This window comes from Myotis daubentonii, chromosome 6 (assembly GCF_963259705.1).
Source record: "Myotis daubentonii chromosome 6, mMyoDau2.1, whole genome shotgun sequence".
Classification (NCBI taxonomy): domain Eukaryota; kingdom Metazoa; phylum Chordata; class Mammalia; order Chiroptera; family Vespertilionidae; genus Myotis; species Myotis daubentonii.
Window position 1 is genome coordinate 47,501,978 of NC_081845.1, and position 18,912 is coordinate 47,520,889.

The 18,912-nt window shown below is 41.1% G+C and overlaps 1 protein-coding gene across 1 annotated transcript in view; it reads left to right on the top strand.

The window, feature by feature from the left end:
• Positions 1 to 12,001: 12,001 nt before the first annotated feature.
• Positions 12,002 to 18,912, top strand: part of GPR63 (G protein-coupled receptor 63) — a 38,737-nt gene continuing 31,826 nt past the window's right edge. The window contains exon 1 of the mRNA XM_059700898.1: positions 12,002 to 12,239. The gene's annotated coding sequence lies outside the window, so the exon portion shown is untranslated. The remainder of the gene's footprint in view (positions 12,240 to 18,912) is intronic.

The following is an 18,912-nucleotide window of genomic DNA, read 5'->3' on the forward strand; positions in this document are numbered from 1 at the left end:
AGGCAGGCAGGCAGGCAGACAGGCAAGCTGTTGGGAGCCTGCAGTCTCAGATTGCGAGAGGGATGTCTGACTGCCTGCTTAGGCCTGATCCCTGTGGCAGTCAGAAATCCTCCAAGGGGTCCCAGATTGGAGAGGGTGCAGGCCTGGCTGAGGAATGAACCCCCCTCCAAGCATAAATTTCATGCACCTGGCCTCTAGTTAAATAAATAAAATCCATAAATCAATAGTGATACAAAGAGCACACAAAGAAAGATCTTTTAACTAATCCATTTATACTTTTTATGATTATTGATATATTTGGACTTACTTTTACAATCTTACTTTTTGAAATTACTTTTGTTTTACTTTTTCTGTGCTTCTTGTTTTGTATATATTTTTTTGTTTTGGAGAGATTGAGTTTAGTTGCTAGTGTTCATTATTTTTGCTTTTTTCTTTTTCCATTTCCCCCTCTACATATTCTGAATTTATACACTCTATTTTCATTTATTTAATGTTTGTCTTTGAAAAATTATCATTTATCATTAACTTTACAAGTCTAAAGATAAACAAATCTGTGCTTCCCTCCTGGACACTCAAAGACTATAAAACAATAACTCCAGTTACCACCCACACCCCCAACCTGGTATGCTATTATAGTTCAACATTTTAGTTCTGTTTCATAAAAATTTTTATTTTAAAGCATTTTACATTAGAAATGATTATCATTATTATTTAATTTATTTTAAAAATATATTTTTATTGATTTCAGAGAGGAAGGGAGAGGGAGGGAGGGATAAAGAGAGAGAGATCAATGATGAGAGAGAATCATTGAACGGCTGCCTCCTGCATGCCCCCCACTGGGGATCGAGCCCGCAACCCGGGCATGTGCCCTGACCGGGAATCAAACTGTAACCTCCAGGTTCATAGGTTGATGCTAAACCATTGAGCCATGCTGGCCGGGCCCATCATTTTTATTTTATATAGAAGCTTTTTGTTTGGGTTTATATTTATGCTTACCATTTTATGAATTTACCATTCTTTCCAGCATCTAAGACCTTCTAGAATCATTTTCCTTCCTCCTAAATTACATCTTCTAGTGGCTCCTTTCATAATAATCTCTGGGTAGAAAACTTGGATTTTGCTTGTTTGAAAAATCACTTAATTTCATTTGCTTTCTTAAAAATATAGTTTTGCTAGGTACTCATTTCTAGGTTGATGATTATTTTCTCTAAATAATGTGGTGATACTATTCCACTGTCTTCAGAATCCATTGCTGCTATTGAGAAGTCTGTTTCATTCCAGTTGCTATTCCTTTGTGAATGAAGTCTTGTTTCTGCAAGTTTTTGAGCTCTTCTTTTTGTTTTGGGTGTCCTGAAGCTCTACTACCACATGGCTATGCATGGGTTTCTTTTGTTTAAAAAGCTGGAATCCCAGAAATCTGTGTTTTAAAAACCCTCCTGAGAGTCTGCTGCATGCCAAAGTTTGAGAACCCATGCTATACAGCTCTGAAAGTATACCATGTAGGGAGTCCAGCTATCTGAGGTCACTACACTGGAAAGACTGTAGAAAAATAGAGAATGATGCCCAAGGAACTCCAGCTGATTCAGCCCCTGGCTGTTTGATGTTCACATCTAAAATTTTCAATGTATCTTTGAAAAGATATATAACCTTGAGAAGTATGCAGTATTGTTTGTATATATGTGTTTTTAATTTACATAAGCAGTATTGTCTTGTACTGTTTCTTACATTTTTCACTTAATAGCATGTTTTCACATACATCACTGCATGGTATTTATGTGTATTTAACATTCATTTTCCAAATGATAGGCATCCAGGTTGCCTTCAAGTCCCTGCTACCAAAACAGTGATCAACATCCTCATCCATGGCATGCCCACTTCATAGAATACAAATTCTTATGAAGGATATACTGATGGATGAAAACTTGCATTCCCATTTTTGTTTAAAAATAATTTTACTAGAGGACAAAGGTTTTTATCAGAAATTCTTAAGTACCAGTTGGGAGACAGTCAATGCAGTCTTGATGCTTTTGTACACACACACACACACATACACACACACACACACACACACACACAACACATATACAAGTCCATATTCTTGGTTTGGGGGTTGAAACAAACAAAAGAGTCACCCAAGTGACACATTGTTAATAGCTATAATATTTTCTACTGTAGACTATACTAATTGATGCTTTTCTTATAAACTGTGTACACATGAAACCAGCTGAAAGGTGCAGTTCCCTGTGGGAATGTGAATTCCCTAGTTGGATGGCAGTAGCATAGTCTTAGTAAATATATAACCAGCTGTCAGTGGAGGAGCTATGGGTTAGCACTATGCACTTTAAGAATATTTATGGAGTTAACTGCTCTCTTATAACAGGTCATTCTTCAGAACTAGCATTGGCTTCTGTTTTTTAGGAATTTCTTAACTATTTGTTTCTATTCAGAAGCAAATGTTGTTGTAATGTCCTTAGAAAGGCAGAATTTCAAAACTTTTAGTCTTATATGAAACACTATTGTGAATTTTTTGTCATATCCTCAAAATATCTGCATTTTTATTCACTTACTAGAGGTGCACAAATTCGTGCACAGCTGGGGGTGCCTTGGCCTAGCCTGCAATCAGGGCTGATCGGGCCAATAGGAGGTTGGCTGTGGGAGCGCACTGACCACCAGTCTGCCCCCTGGTGGTCAGTGTGCATCATAGTGACCAGTCAACTGGTGGTTTGGTCATTCAGTTGTCCAGTTGTTTGGTTGCTTAGGCGTTTATATATATAGATTATATTTTAATTGACACATTTAAAGAATAAACTTAGCCTCATTATAAGAAGGAACATCCATGAGATGGATCTGCTAGTTATATTTTCTAAATCATAATGCATTAAATAGCCATATTAAAGTCTACTCTCTCCTAAAATTCAATTGTGCCAATAGCAACCCAATACCAGTGTTGGAGATACACAGACTAAGACATGGACTAAAAGCAGGGTAAATGGCTGCTCTCTATCTCTTTTTAGCATTCTTGGCAGCTGGATTTTACCACTGCAATATTCATTGTGTGTGTGTGTGTATGCGTGTGTGTGTGTGTGTGTGTGTGTGTGTGTGTCTACTTTGGGGTCTGATGGATAAGGTTGGGGCAAAGAAAAGGCCAAGCTATCTTATTTTCACTAAGGTTTATAAAAAGAATAGAAGCAACCAGCTAGTTAGTCCTTATAGACACACCTACAGACTTTACCATGGATACCCTAAGGTGGACACTCAAAGTTAGTCATTGGAGATAGTCATTGGGGCATACTTGGAGAGTGGGCATCTGCAATACAGAGAGCCAGGTGTGGGGAGGTTGTGTACTCTCCCCGTAAAGAACCTAATGATCACTCTTTTGGCCCAAACCTATGCCACTGAGGGGTTCCTTAACAAAGGGCTGGGATTAGAGCTTTGTCCTCAGTGTGTAGTAAGTTGAAAGATGCCTTGAATCTAACTACTAAATATTGGCCAAAAATATTATGATAAAAGACTTTTGAGCCTAAAGCCTTGTTTATAAAGCTACTCTTGATGAAACCAGGCCCAAGTCACAAATATTTATCACTGTCCTATTGGCAAAACCAAGAGAAATATTTCAATAAAACATCTTTAGAAACATCAAATTAAAAGTGTTTTTTTTTTAACATTGAAAATTATAGTGTTTTATTTCTTTATGAGCATCTGTTCTATGCCTTGGCAAATCCTCATACTCCTTTCTAAGTTTGGATCAGCTTCCAAAATTTTATCCTTTGTGCTTTGAATGGCAGAAAAAATCTGAGCATTCCTTAAAAGTGAAGTTTTTCATCTGTATCACTTTCTCTGAGATGCATTCATCCTTTACGGAATGACTATTTTCCTCATGTATAACTATATGTTTGCCTTCACTAAGTTCCTCTGGCCGTATATCCAGAACTACTTCTTGAATGGAGGCAGTTTCAACCTCCCATGGTCATCCGCATCTTCTATAACTCCATTTACCTTCATTCCATTTACATCCTGTGCTACTGTGTAAAGCCAGGACTGCCTGTAATTCTTGGGATCTGGGTACAAATTTCACAGTAGCTTGTAGTTTCACCAGATAGTTTAATGAATTCATGCAGACTTCCGAAACGATGAAACCAGCCTTTACTGACAATAAAATGTTCTTTTTGTCTCCTTAAAATAACCATTTCCTTCAGTGCTGCACTTCAACACTTTGGCCCGAATGCTAGCCAAACTGATTGGGATTTGTTTTTTATTACAGCCCTCAATCTAACGTAGACGTAAATGCTCCATTTTAACCATAAGTGGCTTTCTGTTACGAGCGCAACTTAAACTAAAAGATGTTGCAACAGCTTTACCTTATTTTTTATATCCATCAGACTTTTAAAATATGGCTTGTACTGTAGCTTCATGTAGGCCTATGTCTTGTCGTCTTGTCTTTGCTTTGCTATCACCATTTTAAAATCTAACATATCCATTTCCAGTTCAAGTGTTTTCACTTTTTGTTTCTTTACTGCTGTCATCTTTGTTGACCCTCTTTTGATTATCCATTTTTTGTAAAATGTCACTTAGGTTTATCACCTATTATATAAACCTTTTGAATTCTTAATCACATAAATCAGATAAATGTGGTGTTTGTTTGTTTTTTTAAGAAAAACACCTGTCAATTTTATTTCTCCCCTCCATGTTTTGAGTCATCTTCTAAGACCCAGGAATCTTTTTGTAACATCTTCAAGAATGTAATTCCTTGAGTTGTTTTGGTTGGAAATCTGGACAAAGCAAACACAAAGGGGAAGAAGAAGCAATCTTGTTTGGAAATCTGAGCTATTTCCTGCATTGTTTTAAAGAGTCTTGCAAAAAAAGTGTTTGTTGAATTAAAAGTCAATGTAGTCACATATTAGACTATTCAAGCTCCTCTGGGGTCATATACCTACACCCAGCCATATCAACAGCTCCTACATTATCTCCACATCACGGACCTACCAAGTAAAATGGGGAAAAAAAACATGACATGCCTCTCAGTAAACAATTTATTTTGGCCCAATTTGACTTCAATATTTCTATGGCATAAACATTTATCTCTCTCCCTCCTATCCCTTCTTCCCACATATCCTCTGTTCCCTTTCATTTTGCCTCCTTCTGTTTTTTTTTTTTTTTTTTTGGTAGGATTATACAATTTTTCAGTATGTACCCCTGAAGACATTATTGATTCATATATAACTGTAATGCCACTATCACATCTAACAAAATTAACAATAACTCATTTATAGTATCTAATACTTAGTCTATGGCTGATATTCCTGATTGTCTCAAGGGTTCTTTTTACAAGTGGTTTGTTCAAAACAGGACAAACTCCACACATTGAATTGCATAATTATGACTCTTAGATCTCTTTTACTCTTTTACAATCTGCCCCTGTTTTTTCATGCCATTGATTTGGTTGAGGAACCAGGTCATTTTTCTTACTGGATGTTCGACATTCTGGATTTGACGGATTGCTTCTTTGGGGTGTTTTTTAAAAAATTTGATCTTCTGTCTCTATTATTTCCTACTAGAGGCCCGATGCATGAAATTTGTGCAATGAACTTGGCCCCCGCTGCCACAGCGGCCACCTCTGTGTTGCTCCACCGTGGCTTCATCCAGAAGGTCATCCGGAAGGTTGCCCAGGCTAATTAGCATATTATGCTTTTATTATTATAAGAAGAGTAGGTCTAGAGGCTTGATTAGATTAGATTCTAAGACCTCATATTGGTTCTGGGTAATTCTAACTTTGTCATATCGTGATGCTGGGGTCCAACCCCAGCGGGTCCAGGGGTCCCCAAAGGTGTGGACGGAGTCGGCGAAGAAGGAATGACATGGAGACAGCGTTCAGTTGATCAGCAGCCTAGCCAGGATCTCTAGCCAGGATCTCCAGTCAAGTTCTGTTCAGGATCTCCAGCGAAGTTCTGGTTAGGATCTCCAGCCAGGTTCTGTGTCCATGTTCTATTGCTAGGTTCTCCAGCCAGGTTCTCCAGGTTCTCCAGCCAGGTTCTGTAGCCATGTTCCCTCGCTAGGTTCTGTCCAGGCTCTCCAGCCAGGTTCAGTCACCAGGTTCTAGTCAGGTTCTCTTGCCAATTTCTGTAGTCAGGTTTAGTCCAGGATCTTTTGCCATGTTCTCTCGCTAGGTTCTGTTTCTAGGTTCTGAGGCCAGTTTCTGTCCAGGATCTTTTGCCATGTTCTCTCCAGCGAAGTTCTTCTGTCTCTAAAGAATGTTCTGTGTAGGTTCTGTGCCTAGGTTCTATCTCTCTTGGTTCTGTCTTCTAAGTTCTGTCTCTTTCTGTCTTGTTACATCTGTATTTATACCAGTTGATTTAATCCTATCAATCTCTATTACAAAGGTTAGGGCGTTTCTTATCTCCATTCCAGGGAGTAAAGATTATGTAGCTTAAGCATGATTGTTCGTAGTTAAAGTGATTAATTACCCGCCTGGCACTTAGTTGAGGGGTTTTATTCCCTCCCTAACTTCAGGGGAAAATCCCTACCTGGGGAAACAACCTTTCTCAGAGAGGAGACCTTGGTTAAAACACATAGTGCCAAGAAGGTGAGCAAACATTTTAAGAACAGTATGCCATATATGCCAGGTCCTTTGAAACAGCAAGCATGGACCGGCTCCCGGCATTGTGATGCATATATATGCCTGGTTGTCAGATATTCAGGTTTTAGTTTTTTTCTTTTCCTTTCTTATGATAGTTTCTCTGTCTCTTTGGCAAGATTCAGAATTGTTACATTTATTGTCTTTGCCCAATCAAGTTAAAAACAAAAGTTGAAACTTACATAGACAGAATGACTAGGCAGAATAGCAGTGGTTCCAAGTCTCTTAGACAATTTGTGTTTGAAGAAGCTTCTGGCTCATAGACAAAGGGATCGACTGTAGAGGGGAAAATGTATGAGATATGAACACTTAGGGGTTATTGAATGTAAAGTTACAAAAACCACATACTAATTACTATATTTATAAGCTACATTATTAAGAGTCAGCATGAAAACTGCTGAAATTATACTTATTCACTAATTAGCTTATGGATTTCCAATTCCATTTGCTTCTATCCCTTTTTGTCTTCCTTAGGGAATTTTAGGTGGCATTTTACTGCTTTTTAACACCTCCAGAAACTACTGTATGCTTAAAACTGACCATAAATTGTACATGTGGAGAGTACATAAGCGATTATGACTCAGGATCCATGCTGTGTTACTGACTGAGATGAACCATGAGCATTTTGCACCACAGTTAAAGGTTTTCATAGCAGAAAGTAGTAGAATTCTGCTGACTACCTCGCATGCTAACCATTGCTTGGTAAAGAAATAGAAACATAAACCATGAGGGTCAATGTGCCCACTGAGAGACAGTGTAGCACCATGCTTCTCTGGTGCTAGATGTGCTCTGCTATGTCCAGCTAGGGGTTTGCAGCCAGGGGAGCTTTCAAAGTCACTGATTCCTCCACAGAACGGAGTCTGAGTCTCTGAGGGTGGGACCCAGGCACTGGTATTTTGAAAAAGCTCCTCAGATCATTCTCATATACAATCAGGACTAAGAATCTCCAATTTGTACCAATTATAGGTCTTACTGTGCAGAAAATCTCTCCTACATAAGGAAATCGATGCTTGGAGAGATGGTATGTGCTCAATATCTTGCTACAAAGCAGCATTTCACACCCCGTCTGTATGGTTTCAAAAATGGGGGCTTTGAAATTTTTTTTTGAAAATGACCCAAAGTAGGACATGTAATTTACATCATAACTTAAAGACATAAAATAATGAAAATCTAGTTTAACAAATAATACTTAATCTTATTAAATATGATGCAGTCTGATAATTTGTTTTAGTTAATTAAAAAATACTGATTAAAATCTACTGAAATGAATTCAGGACTTGCAGTTTGAAGCACTCTTCTGAACCATGACAGTATAGATTTCATATCTGTTCCAAATACATGGCAAGATCTTTTCCTCATTGATGCCTTCTCATTTTGTTTGTTTTCTCATCTGGAAAGCCCCACCCTCTTTTTCCCTTCATTTTTTAAAGGCCATCAAGTTGGTTCCTGGCTAGAAAGCATTTCCCAGGCGACCTCAGTCCATAGTGTCTCGTATTTCAGTGCCCACAGTTAACACAGAGAGTTCATCACACTTTTTGAAACACTAAATTACATATTGTGATGCTCTATAATTGTTTTATATCTTACATAGTTATGTGTCCTCGATTAAACTTAACCTCTTTGAGGACAGTGACAAGTTGTATGGTTTTGCTTCTTTACTTTTCAAAATGTCTAGCACATCACACCTGCTAAAAACAGTTTTGTGACCCTAGGCAAGTTAATCTCTGGGCTTTTACTACTTTTTAATTTCAATTACATTTATTGGGATAACATTGGTTAATAACATTATATGTTTCAGGTGTACAACTTTATAATACATCTTTATATTCCACTGTGTGCTCACCACTCAAAGTTTAGTCCCCTTCTGTCCCTACATACTTGACTTCCTTTACCCCTTTCATGCCCCTCTATTGAGCTTTCCTCCCTTCATCCCTAAAATGAAAGGGGTTATTCCAAGTTAATTCTAAAGTCTCTTGCATGTTTTTTTTTTTTAACATATATTTTTATTGATTTCAAAGAGGAAGGGAGAAGGAGAGAGAGAGATAGAAACATCACTGATGAGAGAGAATCACTGATTGGCTGCCTCCTGTATGCCCCAAACTGGGGATCAAGCCCACAACCCAGGCATGTGCCCTGACTGGGAATTGAACCGTGACCTCTTGGTTCATAGGTCAATGTTCAACCACTGAGCCATGCTGGCCGGGCATCTTCCAGGTTTTTGAGTTTATTTTTCTATGATATCCATAAAAAATAGAATAAAAACAATATATAAAATGTTTTTATGAGCAACTGTCAGAAAAGTTCTTGTGTGGGAAGAAAAAGGCTCATATGGTTTGGCATTTTTAATACACAAAATATAAACTTGGTGCTATCTCTGAAAAGATTAAGAACAACTGACTGGAATTTGAAAATGAAACTGGGGCTATGTCACTTGGATACTGAAATGTGATTATTCATAGGCCGCATTTGTACTCGAGTTGAATGAATATATATGCAACAAGAAATTTCCATGGACTCTTCTTAAGTCGAATTGATTACATAATAACACAAGGCTTAACAATGAATGTGGGGTTGGGGGCATGTGAAGGCAGATGTATCATGATTTAGGAAAAAAAATTATTGAATACAATTACATTTGAGATACTGTTTGTTTACAAGTGGTTTGTTAAACATTACTGAGGACCTTCCCAGTGGCTTCTGAAACCAAACGATGGGTTGGCTGGTTCAATTACTTGAAATCCCATGACCATCATCATTCTTCTCATTCTGAAGCTACTGACAGAGGAACCAGGGAGGTAGTCAGTCCCTTTGCTGGCAGTGTGCATGTGTATGTTTAGGGAGTGGGGGGCTGTGGTCATAGGTCATCTATGATCTTTACCTACGTCAACGTTCATTTCTTCTTTGTTAACAACACTAATTTTCCCTCCGAGAACCTCCTCTTTCCCACTCAGTCCATGTGGTTTAGGTATGTACTAGGGGGAGAGCAGGCACTAAAGATGTCTCCTCTGACATTTTTCAGACATCGGCAAATGACCCCAACCTGGCTGTGTGTGTTCCAACCCATGGTTATAATGGTTATAGATGGGCATAGAACCCAAGTGAGTCCAATGAGACCCATTCTTTGGGATCAATTGCTAAGGAAGTTGGAGGAGGAGGTGAGCCTGGGCCTATAGGTCTAGGTACAGATTAGAGAAAATAAAACCAGTGCAATGAAAGCACAGCCAGATATGGAGAGAAACTGAATTCTAACACTCTGAATATCTGGAGAAAAAATATTTTTTAAAACTCCCCTTCCCCAGCTCTTGGAATTTATAAGCAAACTAGAGGCCCAGTGCATGAAATTTGTACACAGTGGGGGGGGGGGGGTGAGAGGTGTCCCCTCAGCCCAGCCTGCATCCTCTCCAATCGGGATCCCACAGGGATGGGGCCTAAACTGGCAGTCGGACATCCTTCTCATAATCTGGGACCACTGGCTCCTAACTGCTCACCTGCCTGCCTGCCTGATTGCCCCTAACTGCTCCCCCCCCCCCCCCCCCCCCCCGCTGCTGGCCTGGTCACGCCCAACTGCCCCCCCCCCCCCGCCCACCAGCCTGGTTGCCTCTTACTGCCTCCCCTGCTGGGCTGGTCACCCCCAACTACCCCCCCCCCCCACTGGCCTGGTCACCCCTCACTGCCCACGCCCCCTCCACCCCCCCCCAACCCCCCGGCAGCCTGGTTGCCCCCAACTGCCCCCCCCCCATGGCCTGGTCGCCCCATGCAGCCTGCTGTTTGGTTGTCCCTCACTAACCCCCCTGGCGGCCTGGTCGCCCCACGCAGCCTGTTTGGTCGTCCCTTCAGTTGCGATGGTTGCTTAGGCTTTTATATATATAGAGATGAGCCAATGCATTCCAAACGCCTGCACTGGAGGCTTTCTTGTTAGTTTGAGTTGGGTGCCTATCATATCCAACTATCCTGACTATAAAGATTATCACAGAACCAGTATATCTTCAGTCTTGCTCACTGCTAACCTTTTCCCTCATCTTAACATTTGGTCTAGGCAGGACCACACCTCCTGGTGTTTTAGAGCCCAAGGCTTATTATCTCTCCATCTTATTAACAGAAACCGCTACCACCTTTTGCATGTTGTCTCCCTGCCCTCTCCCTCCACAAGTCCACGTGTGCTTATTTCACAAGTGCAGGTGGCAGGAGAGGAAGATCTGACGTCCAGTCTCAGGGTACTGATGCAAGGGTCTGTGCAAATTAGAAAATAACCTTTCCTCTGAGCCTCGCCCCCATGCCTTTGGAGCCCAGGCTGGATCTCCAACTCAGTTGCCTGCCTACCTCCTCCTCCCCAGAGGACGCTGCAGGATACAAATGGCACAACACTATGCTGAGGCCCTACAGTGCTGAGAAGCAAGAGTGGGAGCCACGAGGGAGACAAGCAGCTCTCTGCTGCTAACACCCACTTGACTGTGGTCCATTCCTGGGCCAGTGCTCGCTCACGCTGTGTCTCCTGGCATCCCCGCAGTGGGCACACCCCGCTGTAGTCTCAGCAGTCATCACACATGTTGATGATAGCTGGGAAAACAACATCACTCCTCACTTGAAAGCGGTATTTCCCTGTGTCATTTACATCTTAAGATGGCATGGTTTCTGGAGGGCCTTCCTGAGTTCAGTTTATAGATCTCTGCGTCCAAACTTTGTTGATGTAAGTCAGTGGTTCAAGAAATCCAGATGGAGGCCACCTGGCCATTGGCCATTGGAAGAGAACAGGGCACAGGGTAAAGCAGGCATTTGGCAAGACCCCCATGCCACACACCAGTGACACCTGCAGGGGCCAATCTAGGGACTCCAGCTGGTCTGTAGTCATTCAGTCTCCTGCGCTCCTGGGGAGACCCTCACCACTGTATTGGAAATAGAGGACCAACAAGCAGGAAACAAGAAAGGAAACGCAGTTCTACTGGCTTTGGGGGCGCGGGCCAAGGTAGCGTCGTGGGGTAGGGGTAGGTGTATGTGTGTGTGTGTGGGGGGGGGAAGAGGGGGTGTCGAGGGAGGGATGTAGAAGAAGAGACCCTAAAGAGGAGAAGGCAGGACAATGGGCGAGGTTGCAAGGGCCTTCGGTGGGGAGCGCAAGCCATGGGCAAGGGTAGCCCCGTGCCGGTCCCAGCACTTACCCCACCGTCGTCCAGACCTGGCGGGGAGCTGGGGAAGCGGCTGGGAAAGGGCAAACGCAGGGCCCCCAGGGCGGCCTCCGGAATTTCTGCGTCTGCTCCCCACGCTCGGAACTTGCCTCCCCCGCCCCTTTCTCTCCACCCCCTCACCTCCGGGCTAAAACGCGCGGGCGCCTTTAAGAGCGAGCTTTGGTTACCCCGGGGGCGGGAACCCCGGCAGATCGCGAGGCGGCGGCTCCCAGCCGGCGCTCCCCACTTTCTGCTCCAGCCCCGGCCACCGCCGCCTGCCAGCCGCTACCTCCTCCTCCTCTTCCTCCTCCTCCTCCTCCTCCTCCCTGCCGGGAGCGCGGCTGTCCGCGGCGGCGGGAGAAGTGCTATGTCAGGAAAGTTCCGGGCGGCGCTGGCGGGGCCGCGCTCCCTGCGCGCTGTGGGCGCCCGCGCGCAGCCCTTTGTACGAGGTGAGGCTCGGCTCCTCGGACCCGGGACAGCAGCGGCGGGCGGGAGCCCCGGATCCGCCGCGTTGGGGAGGGTGTGCGGGCGGGCGGGCGGAGTGGGTGGCGATGAAGGAGGCTGGTGAGACCGAAGTTGTGCGGAGGAAGCTGGGTTTTCGGGGAGATATTTGCGGCTGGACTTGATTGCAGCCGCCAGCGCCGCACGGCGGGGCCCGGGCGGGACTCGGTTTCCCCGGGCGCCCCGGGCGCGGCCTCCCGACGCCCCCGGCTCCGTCCCCTGCCGCCCGAGCAGCCGGGCCTTCCAGGAAAGGGGGGTGCAGGGAGGCTCCCAGAGCCCGATTGCCCCCGCAGGGCTCGCTCCCCGGAGGCTGAGCGCGGGGAGTGAGGGCGGGGATGGAACCCTCGTGAACTTTTACGCTGCGGGCGCATCGCTCCCTGGGGGTGAAAGTGCCCTCGTTTGCCCGGGTGGGGAGGCTCCTTGCGAGCCCCGGCAGTTCCCAGGGGTTGCCTCTTGCATGTGGGTGAGCTCGGGCGCTGGATGTCTTTTCTGTCTCGGTTGGTTTTCTGCATCGCCCTGATTTTCTCGTCCTCCCTCCTCCGCCCCTTTTAGCTTTTGGAATATGTATATATATTTTAAAGGAAAAATAATCCTGTAGGCTCAGGGTGCTTAAAAAGAAAGAAAGAAAACACCCAACAATGCATCTTTATGAAATCTACTCCCCAGGGCTGACCCGAATTTTCAAAGTGATGGTTTAGTTTAGTCCCTGATTGAGTGAGTGAGTAGTTAGACTTGGTCTCTACGCTTAGACATACAGGTAGCCCTGTAGAAGATATGCAGCTTTTGTTTTCTAATCAGCGAGGTTAGATGAGCTTTTAACCATATCTTTTTAAGAGATTTTCTCTTTACTTGTTGATTTTCATGGTCTTAGATTAGAAGGCTCCAACTAATTTTAGGAGTACTGTTTCTAAGAATCAGACATAAAACCTGATGTTTCTTGTATAATCTGACATTGCTTCTGACAGTTTTACCCTTGGATGAGGTATATAATACATGTAATTAGTTGGTGAAATCTAATATATAAGTGCATTTATTATGCAAATGGATAAGTTCCCCCCCCCCCCCATGTGTCCTGTGGGTGACTGGAGCCCACTTTCTCACAAATGTCTATTCCTGGTTCTGTCTTCTTCACTTATATTGTGTATGCCTGATGTCCGGTACAAATCAAAGGTCCTGATGAAAAGTCACTGCATTTTGTGAAGTGTTTGTTGTATAGCCCAAGTTTTAGTGATGTAATTGATTACATCATCCAGATTATTTTGAAAAATAAGAATAGAATGTGGGGACTTGTTTAAAGAAAAGAGTATCATGAAGTATTTGAGTACTTATCAAGATGAGCATTTATGCTCTACATATAATTTTATGTGTGAATGCATACTACCAACATAGACAGGGAATATTGTGGGTAACATCTTGTTTGCAGTGGAGAAGTTTTGAAAGATAATTATTCCAGAATAACCATTAATATCATAGCATTTTATTTGGGATATAGATTTTCATAATGGAGCACAGTTTTGACACTCTGCTGTCAAATATACCGGAACTGAAACTTTATGAAAATAACTCACAATCTCAAGCATTTTCTGAACAATTTCAGCAAACTGAACATTCTTATTAAAAAAATTTGCTTTGGAAAAGTCACATACTTAAAACCCCGGCTGCAGTTATCATTTTACTTTAAGTTTGCTGGACTTCAGGCAAGTAAGTATTGTATTTAATAAGAATTTGGGTTTCTAAGGTAGATGTGATTTAGTTCCCAGAATTTATTGATTGATATGAATGCCTTGAGATTTTGTATATGGTTTATTTGATTTGAGATGATTGCCTTGCAAATGATTCTTTTTGAAACTAAATGTATATATATATCACAATATGTATTCTAAAATCCCTAGCTATATCTGTCTAATATATATAAAAAATAATATATTTATTATGGATAATATATATAAAATATATAACACCATCTATAATATATACTATACAATATATAAAATATATAACAACATCTCTAATAATAAAAGCATAATATGCTAATTAGACCAGACAGCCAGATTACCTTCTGGACATCCTTCCGGACGACCTTCCGGACGAAGCCAGGGCTATGAGGGCCAAGGCAGCCACTGCAGCTGCGAGCCCCTTGTACAAATTTTGTGCACTAGGCCTCTAGTATAATAATAAAAATATATAACAGGGGAAACTCTTCAGGGACTTGATAATACACATGCACTGAGAACAGCAGGTCTAAAAGATCAGAGGCTAAAAATAGAGCTTGTCATTTCTTCAGCATTTTCATCAATATCAGTTAAAAATATTATGTTTTCCAATATGTTCTTGTTCTTGCACAAAGCTTGGACCAGGTAGCCCTGTGCCAACAATGCTAATCACATACTTATTGAAATGGATTGAATTATCCCATCAGTGAATGATTGAATTAGGCCTTTCTTAACCTTCAGTAGAAGAATCCTTAGGTAAAATTTAGCTTCTCAATGTAGTTTTCTTCTTTTAACACTTCAAAAATGACCTTCAGGTCATTCCCTATTGGTCTGGGCTTAGAGAATAGACCTCAAAGACATGCAAACCTTAGAAACATTTTGATATTCCAATTTGCGAAATGATATCCTAATTAATTGATTTGAAAGAGGTACCCATTAATGCTTGGAAAAATAATACCTATATTAAAATTTTAAGAAGTTTGAATGAGCATAGAAGGAGAAATTTAATGTTACATGGAAATACAGGGCCAAGAGAGGAGTTTTTGCCTGGAGGGTGTTAGGTAGGAAATTTGAAGTTGTGGGAAAATTGAGCGTGCTTGTAAGTGATAGAGCAGTGAGAGTAGAGATTGGAAGATTGAAGATAAGGGAGGGATAACAGAATTCGTATCTCAAATATTTATTTTGGTAATTTTGAATGTCCACAATTTCTTTGCTATTGTCCCATAAAGAGGTGGAGACTAATTATCTTCCTTTTTCCTAGGGACTGAACTTAGTGATTTACTTCTGAAGAATAGAATGTGGTAGAAGGGATGCTATGTAATTTACATGGTAAGGTTAGAAAACAAGAAATAGCTTTTTCCTGGCTCTCTCTTCTGACTTTAGCTATTGAAACCCATTCCCATGCTCTGAGGAAGCCCCTCCCACATGGAGAGGACACTTGTAGGTCTTCCCACCGAGACCAAACTAATAGCCAGCATCAACTGCAAGACCTCTGAATGTGTAAAACATCTCAAGTGTGAGAGATGACTCAGCCACCTCTTACTGAGTAGGAACCATCTAGTGAATGTTCAACCTCAGAATTATGAGTTGTTAATGATGATAAATAACTTGTTGTACTCCACTAAGGTAGGAGAGGTTTATTGTGGCAGTAGACAGCTAGAACAGTTTTGAGTACTCACCGTGTACCTGGCACTCTATTAAAGACTGGGCATAGAAAGAGGTTCAATGCCAGATGTTTTCTCTGTCCGGAAAGAGGTTTAAATCTGATTAAAGAATTAATTGCATAATCCTATAATATAAGTACAATTTCTACAATAAACTTGCTCAGTGGACGAGAAAAACAAACAAACCTATAATACAGTCTCCAATCTCTACAATTCAAGCTTTGAGATATTTCTTACCGCATTCTACTGCTGAATCTGCTATATTTCAGCAGATGTATGAAAATTAGAAATGAAGTGAAATAATTTTTAGATTTATTTTTGCTTTCATTTGCTAATATTTAGCAGAAATGTGTGTATATTTGCTACCAATGCCAGTTACTTTTAATGCATGTAGAAATTTTTTTGAAGCTTTGACATGTATATATTTATGGTGATTTCTTTGTTGTTTACTTGAAATAGTAACATGTTTCCCAGAGTTTATGTTGGGTCTCTTGGGCTCTCAAAAAATAACACGTGAAATGCTTTTACTCTGAGCCTGAGATCACAGACCTGCAGAACTGATGGGATCTTGGTCAATTATAGTTTCAAGTTTCCTGGGAATTTTCTGTTTAAGGTCAGATGTGGCCCTAATTTGAACTGGATAATCCACGAAATAGATACTTTTGCAGCCACAGAACATGGAGAACATTCCAAATAATTTGCAGTGTGGGCAGCCCAACATGGTTTAGTGTTTAGCTGGCTTGAGGCAGTGTGCCATGTGTGTAAAAAATGGTTTCTGAAGCTGACAGACAGCAAGCTGTTTCTGTCTTAGAGTTTGACACATAGGATAAAGTGCCGTTTAGTTTCTATGCCAGTAAGTATGGACAAGATTGGTAAAAGTAATTTGTTTCCATTCTGTCTATATGACAGAAGATTCAGAAAACTCAAGCATGAAACTCCAGCTTAATATACTGGGAAAGGTCATTCATGTTAATTAAAAATATAGTCAACAGTTGGAAAGTTGGATTTTATTATAGTTTTCAGGTCTTGGGCAAGAGTGTATGTATATTTACAGGAGGATAATCTAGTGCTCACCTATTGAAATGAATAATACACTGCTATTTTCAGTGTTTCCCAGGCCCAATTTAGATTAAAAAACATCCCCAGCCAGATACTCTATCAATCACTTGGCATACATGTTAGTCGATTCTTAGATAATTTTCAGTTGAAACCATTATGTGTCATTATAGTCATAAGGTTTACATGCCTTTTGAGGTTTTGAGCAAAGCTTCTTAACTATTTTTCTCTCAATTGGCTTAGCCAAATTTATCTCTATCACTAGAACATTTGAAAAATATTGTAGGCAATTTTTTTTTAATGTGAACAGTTATAAGGATTTGCCTTGGGGAGTTGTTACAAAAAAAGAATTGATTCTTTATTCTAGCTGTTATCTTCCGAAGGGAGGTGCTGTCACCTCTTCCTATTTTTTTTTAAACAACAAAAATAAATGTATGGGTAATAGAGAAAGAACATTTACAGGCATTTAAAGAGGCTTGATGTTTGGGTCTGAATAAGGGTTTCAACTGGAAGTTATGTAGGCTTCAGTTAACATCTATGCCAGGTGTTGGGATAGTATATGGTTGAGGGTCTCTGCTGCAGGTTTTTGTTTGTTTGTTTTTTGATCTAAGTTACTCCTGGAAGGATGTAGATTCAAAGGGAGTTGATGTGGAAAGGGGCAGTTCCAGGTATAGCATCCATTGCCTTCCAGAGGGGGAAAATGCTTACCTAATAAATTTACTTCTAATAAAATTTATTCTTTTAATCATTTTAGCTTACTTTTTCCCATTTCCTCCAGCCTGTTTTCCTGCTCTATTTTGATTAACTTTTCCCAGTCTGTGATGCCTTTTAAAGTTTCACATTATCCAGCACTAGCAGAAAGTCTGTTTTTTAATTTTTTTCAGCTCATTCCCACCTTTTTCTTCTTTAAACATTCTCCCTTCTCTTGAATTTTCGAGTTCCTTAAGATATTATGAGTTTTGGATTTGTTTCCCTTATTTTCCATGATAGGCTTTGGGTAAATTTGCTTCTGTTTAAAGGTATAATGATGTTGGGAACTTGTCATTTTTGTATCCATATTTCATGTATAATTGCTATTGTAAGGTTTCAAATCTTTATTATTTTGCTATATTAAATAATTGTTCTTATCATGGAATTAACACATGTTTAGTATAGAAAATTTAGACAAGCAAAAAAACCAAAACCAAAACAACAAAGGAACAAAAGGAGAATTATACCCAGAAGTAATTATTGTTAACATTTTGGTGTATATTTTTAGATACATATAGAGAAATCCTATCTAATAAAAGGGTAATTGCAAATTAACCATCACTCTGTCACAAAGATGGCGGTGCCCATAGCCACAAGATAGCGGTGCCCAGTCCTCTCAGCCCTGCCGGAGTCCCCCAGTCGGGGGGATGGGTCGGGGGCGGCGGTGGCCACTGAGAGCAGGCAGCGTGAGCCACCTGTTGGAATGCTTGCTTTGTCACTGTGGTGATGAGGCCATGGAGGGCCTGGGGGGGGGGGCGGGGGGGGGGGCGGGGGCGGGAAACGCTTGTTTGGCAAGCGTTCTACGCCTAACCGCAGATGGGCCTCTGGGCCATGGAGAGCCTCTGGGCAGCTACTGGCACATGGATTCGTGCGCAGGGCTACTAGTACTATAATATTTTAATTTCTAAAAATGACACTGTATTATATCTATTTCTAATTTTCATAAAAAGATGAATCACATTACATATAAAAATTTTAATATAACATATTTACCTTTAACTATATTGCAGAATGATCTTCTGTAACATTTTGAATACTGAATGGTATTTTATGGATGTATCATAATTTATTGGGATTATGCCAACATAACATCAGACAGATTTTCCTTTTTTCTCCTCTCCTCTATAATGGTAAGTATCTTACAGTTCAGTTTTTATACACATCTATGGTTATTCCCTTTGAATAAAGCCCTAGAAGTAGAATTTTTGAGTAGTGATAAAAGGCACTGATGCTTTGCATTGACTTCAGGGCAGTTCATTAGGCTTAATACAAAACCTGCACACTTGCCCTAGCTCAGTGGTTCTCAACCTTCTGGCCCTTTAAATACAGTTCCTCATGTTGTGACCCAACCATAAAATTATTTTCGTTGCTACTTCATAACTGTAATGTTGCTACTGTTATGAATCGTAATGTAAATATCTGATATGCAGGATGGTCTT